Source organism: Mirounga leonina, unplaced genomic scaffold (assembly GCF_011800145.1).
Source record: "Mirounga leonina isolate KUSES-001 unplaced genomic scaffold, KU_Mleo_1.0 Mir_168, whole genome shotgun sequence".
Lineage (NCBI taxonomy): Eukaryota > Metazoa > Chordata > Mammalia > Carnivora > Phocidae > Mirounga > Mirounga leonina.
Window position 1 is genome coordinate 25755782 of NW_023270426.1, and position 8498 is coordinate 25764279.

General features: G+C 50.3%; 1 long non-coding RNA gene across 1 annotated transcript; it reads left to right on the forward strand.

The window, feature by feature from the left end:
* The first annotated feature begins 454 nt into the window (after positions 1-454).
* LOC118016759 lies at positions 455-3786 on the forward strand. Its single transcript, XR_004680901.1, has 3 exons — positions 455-1083; positions 2036-2165; positions 3392-3786. It is a non-coding gene; the product is annotated as an uncharacterized LOC118016759 (long non-coding RNA).
* Positions 3787-8498: the final 4712 nt, after the last annotated feature.

Below are 8498 nucleotides of genomic sequence, written 5' to 3' on the forward strand. Positions count from 1 at the left end.
CCCCCGCCTCGCAGGCGCCCGGAGCCTCACAAAAGAACAGGATGTTGTTGATTTGTCACCAAACCACAGAGAGGAAATGATTGTAAATTTCCTTTAAACATCCCCACCGCGCTCCGGCCGCCCCCGCTTCCTCCTCCGCCGCCCCCGCCTGGCCCGGCGCAGCGGGGCCTCGGCGCTCCCGCGGGGCGCCCGCTCCCGGGCCAGGCCACGGGCCCGGGTCGGCTCCGGGGCGCTTGCGGGAGGAGCCCCCCGCCCCCGCCGCGCTCCCGCTCGCGTTTCAGTTGCTTTCTTCGGATTTGGGTGTTTTTTTTCAACAGCTGCAGCAGAGAAAGGGCCATGCCCTGGAAGCACCTTAGCGTGCGCCCATCCTGTTTAGCCTTACAACCGCCCTGCAGAGGCAGTAATCATTAGTTCCAGTGCGGGGGGGGGTGGGGCTGAGGCCCAGGAGGGTTCCCTGAGTAGCCGAAAGTCACCAGCTCCTGAAACCTCTTGAGGGCTCTTGGAACGCCCAGTCTAGATTTGGTTCATCCCAGAGCATATGTTTGTAACCAGTCAGCCATACTGCCATGGGAACATTCTAGAAATGCCCACTCATCAAAGAAGTTCAAAGCAACAATGACTTCAGACCAGGTTATTTCATGAGGAGCATCCCCCACCATGTCCAGCTGGGCACCTGTCTTTCAGGAGCTGTTTGGGTCTCTGTTCCACCTGTGCCTTTATGTGCCTTCATGCACCTTCCCATCTTCTGGCCCCTTCCCCATTGTTTTGAATGATTTTTGAAAGCCTCTGGTGGAGTTAATGTTTGCTCCCAACTTGCAGTCCGTGGTAGAGTGGTCAGGTCTGGTCTGTGGTGCAGGGAAAGGCTCCTTTTGCTGTACAGAGTGTTCTTTCTGAGCAATTAATGCTTATGATTCCGGCATTGGCTGCACTGGGGTTCTTGGCTTGAATATAGTTAATGCCCCAGGCGCTGTTCATTCTCTCCTTTAATCCTTACAGTAGCCCCCTTGGACCTTGCTGTTCCCTTAATACAGATGAGGATACTGAGGTTCAGAGAGGTTGAGGAGTTGGACCAGCTCACGCTATGTAAGTGGAAGCACCAGGACTCATTTGGTTACCACGTGCTGATTACTTGTGGTGTCTTTTTTAGTACTTTAAAACTGATTATTTGGTTAGGAGAACGGGTAAGGATGGGAGCACAGGATACTTTTGCTGGGTCCTTTGTCACCTTAACTTCTGGGGAACTCTAGGCCAAATCTTACTTTCTGCAAAAAGAGCACCTGAGTGACTCACACCCTCAGACTGGAATCTTCCCTTTGGGGCCTGGTGAGGGCCTGAGTGGCTTGGACCAAGAGGGGGGCCGGTGTGGGCTCTGAGTTCTTTCCATACTACCTGAACAGGACCATGGAAACTTAAAAAAAAAAAAAATTGTCTCGTGCTGTATTCCTAAGGCTTCATTTGTGAGACCCTTAATTCTCAGCCCTACAGGGTGCCGGGTGGATGGGGGTGGGGTGCTAGAAGCTTGTGTTTGAGTCCAGATATCATCAGTGCCATATAACTTACTGTTCCCGTGTGCCCGCTCTGTGCCCGTGGACTGCGCCAGGGGCTATCTATGTGCTTTCTCATTCCATCCTAAGATGGTCCTAACGAATGAGAAGTCAGTACCCAGAGAGGCTGTCCACCTAGGAATGGTGGGTAGCTGGGGTTTGCAGCCCCCTTGTGTGTGTGTGCAAGAGGAAGTGCCAGCTATCTGGCGTCCCAGAAATGGGACAGCCGTGCTTGCCTTCAGTCGTGGAGCAGGCCAAGAGGGTCCTTAATGCTGGCGGATTCGGAGAGAGAAACGCGCTGGCCTTTGGCCCCCCTGTGCTGCAGCTGTCTGGAGTTCGTCACCTCTGAGCGCATTTGTCGAGGGATTTCCAGCGTTGCTGCAGTGTCTCCACCTGTCCTTTTTGCTTTTATAGATTGCCAGTCACTGGGGCATCCGGGTCCCGAGCACTTGGGAGGGAGAGCCAGCTGCTTAATTCTTTCCATTCCGCAGATGAGGAACCCAGGGCACGAACATGCCGAGTTGTTGGTCTGGGCCGGCCAGCTTGATGCAGAGCAAGACGGAAGGAGTCAGGGCCTCAGCCTCTGCGGCTGCTCGGTTCTGGGGAAGCAGGGCCCGGAGGGTAGGTCATCTGATGTCTCTTGGCCTCAGTTTCCTAGGCTGTGCCAGACTGTGGCCTGTGTGGTCTCTGATGGCTCTTCCAGTCATCATCGTCCAAAGAGTAGCTTCTGTTTACTCATTCGGTTAATATTTATTAAACATCTGCTCTATGCCGGGCACCTCTGCTGTAGGTGCTGGAGAGACAGCAGAGGACAAAACAAAAGCTCTGTCTTCTCGGGGTGTACCTCTTAGGTGGAGACCAAAAAAAATTAAACACATGGATATATGAAATGTCAGGTAGTCCTTCGTGCTCTGGAAGGTAAAATGAAGATCCTGGGCGGCGGGGGGGTGGAGCGGGTTGGGGGGGTGGGGGATGCCGTGTGTGAATACAGGAGGAGCGGTAGTGTTTTATTTAGGGTCGTAAGGGAAGGCCCACTGATAAGGTGACATTTGAGAAGGGAGGGAGAGTGAGCCCGCCTGCCTTGTGAGGTTTGCTATAGGTAGTTGGAATGGCAGAGATAAGGACCAGGAGATGGGAGTGTGTGGCATAGCACTCACACTGTGATAAAGGCAGGATGTTATTTACTCCTCTTAGTGCTGTGTTTTGAGGAAGCTGAGACTCAGAGAGGTTTAGTGACTTGCCCAAGGTCGCACAGCTAGTAGGGGGTGGAGGTGAGATTCTCATGCTAGTCTTAACCTTCATGCCGTTCCCACTCAGGGACTCTTCTTTTGGAGCTGGTGTTTAATTTTGGACCTAGTTCCTGTGATTTCTTGGGGATTAAGTGTCAAAAGTGGCCATGACTCCTGGCCCCTAAGTGGCCTGGGGTTGGGGAAAGAGCTGAGGGCCTGAAGTTCCTTTTTGTGGGTGGAAGAAGGTAATACATTTGATGCTGGAAAACCCCATGTTGTATTTATGGCAGAAGGGGGAAAAACACCTTCAGATTGGTGTAAACAAGAGAAATGGGAGAATGGGGTAGACTGAATCCCTCCACCCCCCTCCTTCGTTTTAATTTCCCCATGATGGGCTCAACACAGCATGTTGTATTATACAGCGATAATTAAAACACTTGGATTAGTGAGCTGAGATTTATAGGGCAAACAGGAGCCAGAGGAGAAACGACAGTCATGTCTTTTATTTGCAGGCAGATATCCAAATTGCCACTTGCTTGCTTTTTCTTCCTGACACTATCACCTACTCTGCTTAATTAGATTCTTTTTTTTTCTGTATCATTTCCAACGCCCGCTCAGCCTGCTGCTCAGCAGCGAGTTGAGGAAGCTGTATCCTGAACCCTTTGCCACAGCCCAGGGAAGATGAGTCAGGCACGAGGCAAATCCAAGCCAAAGAGCGTACCTTGGCTTCAGCCTGTGGAGCCCACCTGTCTGTCAGCATCCTGGCGCAGGACTGGGAGGGCGGAACCCAGGGCCACCGAGAAGAAGCACCACACTCCTTCCAGTCCTGCTCAGCTTTCCATGAAGCACCCTTTTCCTCGTGGGGAACCGAAAAAGCCCATTCCCCAAACGGCAGACCACCCCCAACATATTCCATTTCCAAACAAATAGAGTAAAATCATGTTCCCAGATTTTTATTGAATATTTTACTCTCTTCAAAGCATCATCATAGACTCTGGTGGGGGTGAGGGGTAGGAGGGACTGAGATGAACAAATGGCTGTGTCCAAATTCACCATCCAGTAGGAAGAAGAGTTGAAAATAGCTGATGAGAATTTTTGGCCAAATTCATACGTTTGATAAGTATTTATTGAATAGCTAGTGTGTATCAGGCATTGTTCTAGGTGGTTGTGGGCCACAGTAGTGGCAGAACGCCCCCCAAAATTCCTGTCTGAGTTTCCCAGCTCTCAGGGTGGGGGATTGGCACGGCAGTGACTTCATTCCTGAAGAGCAGAAGAACCATGAAGAAAAATTGAGTGGGGAAGGAGAGTGCTGAGGTTGGTCCTTTTAGAAACCAAGAGGGAGAACGCGGTGTGTCCTGGTGGAGACTGACAGATCTGACAGGGAATCTGGCCTTCCACACCTGCTGTGTGACCTTTGTTTCTACGGCCAACTGGTCTGAAGCTTGCTTTTCTCATCCATACAGTAGGGCGAGTCGTAGACACTCATAAAGGGATTCAGTGAGGCAAAAATATACAAATATAAATAATAGATAATAAATAAATAAATGATAAATAACATAATAAATAATAAAAAATATATAAAATGCACGCCTAATTAGGGCTCTGTGAGTACTTGCTCTTTTCAGCATTATGTGCTTATCATAAGGTGACGAGGAGTGGAAGGAACAGTGAAAGAAAAGGGTTATGATCCATGTCACCTCCCCCCCTTCCAGTAATCACGGTTTGCCCATCCACCAGGAATGCAAGAGTGCAGGTGAGCTCTTGCAGCAGAATTAGGACTGCAGAGGGTTTAGGTCAGGGTTTGGTATGTGGGCTGTAGGTGGGAGTTTGAGGATTGTCGATTTTTGCATTCTGTCTAAAAAATTATTTTCCACGTGCTTGGTGTTCACCCTGATACTCCACAACAAGCTTGGCAGGGGGGCTGGGGCTGCCCACTTGACAAACGGGAAAACAGGCACAGGATGTGAGTGCCTGGCCAAGGTCACCTCCAGTCTCCAGAGGAGATCTCCTGCCGGCCTCGAGATGAGTCATCCTGGAGTGTTGTTCCCGGGGTGAAATCACAAAGGAAGGAAGGCTTGGATTTATTGCAGGCAGCCCGGGAAGTTTCCTGTTCTTGAGAAATCTCAGAAACAGTAACTCCTCCACCTTTATTCTTCTGAGGTCAGTCTACTGATGAGCCCCCAAGCCTCCAGAAGATACGGTGTCTGATGGGGGGTGAAGGAGAGGGTAGAAAGCCTTTGACATAAGCAGAGGAGAAAAAAGGAGAAGAAAGAGTGTCGGGGTTGAGAGCTTGGGCCCTGGGGTCAGATAGATTTGAATTTGGTAGTTCTGCCACTTAACCAGCTTGGGCAAGTCATATGAGCCTCTAGGACCCTTAGTTTCCTCGATTGCAACAGTCCATAACTCGCAGGCTGTTAGGAAAGTGAACTAAGATGGTGCGCGCCAAGTGTTTAGCCAAGTGCCTGGCTGTAGGAGGCCCTTAGGAAGGTGAGTTGTCATTCCTGCAGTGGAAAAGGGAGCAGCTGGGTGAGGGAGAGGGGGTGACAGGGCCCCCAGGTTGTGCAGCCCTCTCAACACTGCACCATTTAGCTGACGTCTTGAAGTTCTTTCCACCCAAGGCTTCTGGAGTCAGTCTCCCAGCAGGTGCCATCGTGGCCTTCTAGGAGTTTATGCTGGGGCCAGCGGAGCAGGACCAGACAAGTATCCGATGTCTTCCTGTCGTTGCTCACCCATCCTGGCATCATGGTTCACTGGGCATGGCGGGCCTGAGAGGGGCCCCCCTTGGTTCACTCTCTCCCCCTCCCTTTAACCTTTGCTTCTCTGGCTCAGACCCATTATTCGTCCTATTGCTGTTGACTCCATGTAATGAAAATAATTGAGCCTGTCTCCACCGATGACTGTCTAGGAACAAATCAAGCCCGCCCCAGTCATCCGCCTCCGACTGAACACACCCCACCTGCTGCAGACGGTCCTGGTTGAGCTCGCAGGACCTCGGGCCTTAAACCCAGGCTGCAGTGCTAGATGTACTTCCCAGGGTGGCTGACACCCTACTGGGCAGCCTCATGGTTTGCTGAAGGGTGTCTAGGCGTTCTGGGACCAAGGTGCAAAAGCTCTGAGGACACCTCTAAGCATTTATCTGAGGCCCTAATTATTGTGTTCTCCAACTGCGCATCTGCCCTTCATCCTCCAGCCTAGCTTCCTTGCCACCCCCTGCCCCACTGGATGTAGGTGATCTCTGGAAAACAGATAACAGAGGGGGCTGAAGAGTTGCCTGGGCTTGGGGTGGGGAAGCTCCCGAGGCGTCGGATTTTTCTGATTTTTATGTAAATGGTTCCAAGCGCAGCTGTCGCAGGAGCAACACTGCCCAGCAAGAGTGAGAAGGGCAGGGTTGTTGATTAGAGGAATCTTATTTAATTGTATTATTCTAGTCCAAAGCCCCATTTATGTTTGTATGTTTTGTTAAGATAATATCGCAGTCTTAAGTGGAAACACCACCACCACCGCGGGTCTTATCTCTAGAAGGGCCCTGCCCTTTGGCCTGCTATGCATTCTCTTCCCTATCCTTGCCCATATGCACATATGCACATACAGTGAACTGGCTCTCCCGGGGCCAGGATTGTGCTCCATGCTTACATATTTTCCACCAAATTCTTGCAATAAGTCTAGAAGGAAGGAATTATTGTCCCTGTTACTTTAATGAAGAGACGGAGGCTCTGAGAAGTCCTTCGGCAGAACTGAGATTCAGACCCAGGCCCGATTCCATCCAAAGTCTGCAAATTTAGGGACGTATATGACTTTTGTGACCATGTTTTGCACTCACCATTATATTATAGACATTTCCCCGAGTTCATCTATAGCCTTCCTAATGACTGTTGAAAATAGGACCCGAAGATGCCCTGCAGCAGCTTTGTGTAGCCATTTTCTCCTTTTGGGCACTCGTGGACAAGAGCGTTGGCTGAGGGCTGCTGAGCCGTGGTGGTAGAAAAGGGCGCAGTATGGAGGGTGGAGGACTGGGCTGTTGGAACCAGAAGCGCACCGCAGCTGGCGGAGGGGAGCACGCAGACCTCCACTCACTTCCACACGCGACACTTGGGTTGGCGGACCCTGCATTCCTTGCTCTCGATTTCAGCTGTGTGAATGGGTGTGGGGCTGGGTCCGGGGGCAGCAGCTGTCTGTCTGCTCAGGTGAGGGTGGAAGGGAAGGAGCAACCCTCTTGAGGTCCATGGAAGAGGAGTTTCTATCCCCATTTTACAGAAAAGGAATCTGCGTCTCAGGGGAGGTCAAAAGACTTGCCAGAGCACAGCTCTGAAGGAGCAAGAGGAAGAACAGGGTGTGGGCATTCTGACTCCTCTGCCCTTCTCCTCCGTCAGCTTGACCTTTGTTTTCCCCTCCTCTGGCCATCTCCGGACGGCTTTTCTTCCTGATACAGGGCGGTGCTCCCCGAGCAGACGCACGTGTGCACATCCAGGCTGGATACAGCTGGTACGACAGGGCTAGCCCCATGGAGAAATTGGTTTCTAAAGAAGGGCAGCGTAGCTGGCAGGGAAAACCAGGAAATTGTTTCTTAAGAACTTCCCAGGCACGGGGGTGCTCGGGGTGGTGCAGTCAGTTGGGCATCTGACTCTTGGTTTTCTGCTCAGGTCATGACCTTAGGGCCTTGAGATGGAGCCCCACGTTGGCCTTGGGCTCTGCACTCAGCAGGGAGCCTGCTTGAGATTCTCCCTCTCCCTCTGCCCCTCCTGTTCATGCTCTGCCTCTCTCTCTCTCTAAAATAAATAAATCTTTAAAAAACAAACAAACAAACAAAAACTTCCCAGGTACAAGGTGGGGGTTATTTTGTTTTGTTTTGTTTTTTTCTTTTTGTCTCCTTGGCCCAGGATGGAGATGTTGGCTCAAGTTCCTCCTGTAAATCTTTAGGATTTATTTATTTACTTATTTATTTTAAAGATTTTATTTATTTATTTGAGAGAGAGAGAATGAGAGAGAGAGCATGAGAGGGGGGAGGGTCAGAGGGAGAAGCAGACTCCCCGCCGAGCAGGGAGTCCGATGCGGGACTCGATGCAGGACTCGATCCCGGGACTCCAGGATCATGACCCAAGCCGAAGTCAGTTGCTTAACCAACTGAGCCACCCAGGCGCCCCAATCTTTAGGATTTAATGCAGCCACTCAGCCTCTGTTCAGAGAAGTGCGGTGCTGCTAGAAACACCTTTTTCGAGTCCAAGCAATGATCACTACCCATTTTTTTTTTCACAGTAGAAACGCCCTGAGTCCTTTAAAAGAACGTTGGCAAACAGCATTGTGTTCTTAGAATGACAAGACAGTTTTAAGGGAAAAACAAAACGCATTGTTTATGTCAGCGCTGCAGCTTATCAATATGAAATGAAGATGAAGATTCGTTTATGTCAATAGACCGTTTTTTTTTTGGTGGGGGGGTTGTTAAAAATTCATATATCTTTGCTAATGGAACCATTTCCACATTCACAATGTGTCGGGGGGAGAGAAAAACAAGGCTCATAAAACCTTTCCTGGAATAACCAGAAAAGGAGTCCCTGAAAACACAAACTTGTGGTATTATCTTTGCATATTAGCAAAATTCTAGCTTTCGAATAGCATGTTGTGGATCTAGTCTGCTGTTACATTAGTTTAACATCGTCTTTTGTGTACGTGTTTTTTTAAAGATTTTATGTATTTGAGAGAGAGAGCAGAGCTAGAGAGAGAGCAGAGT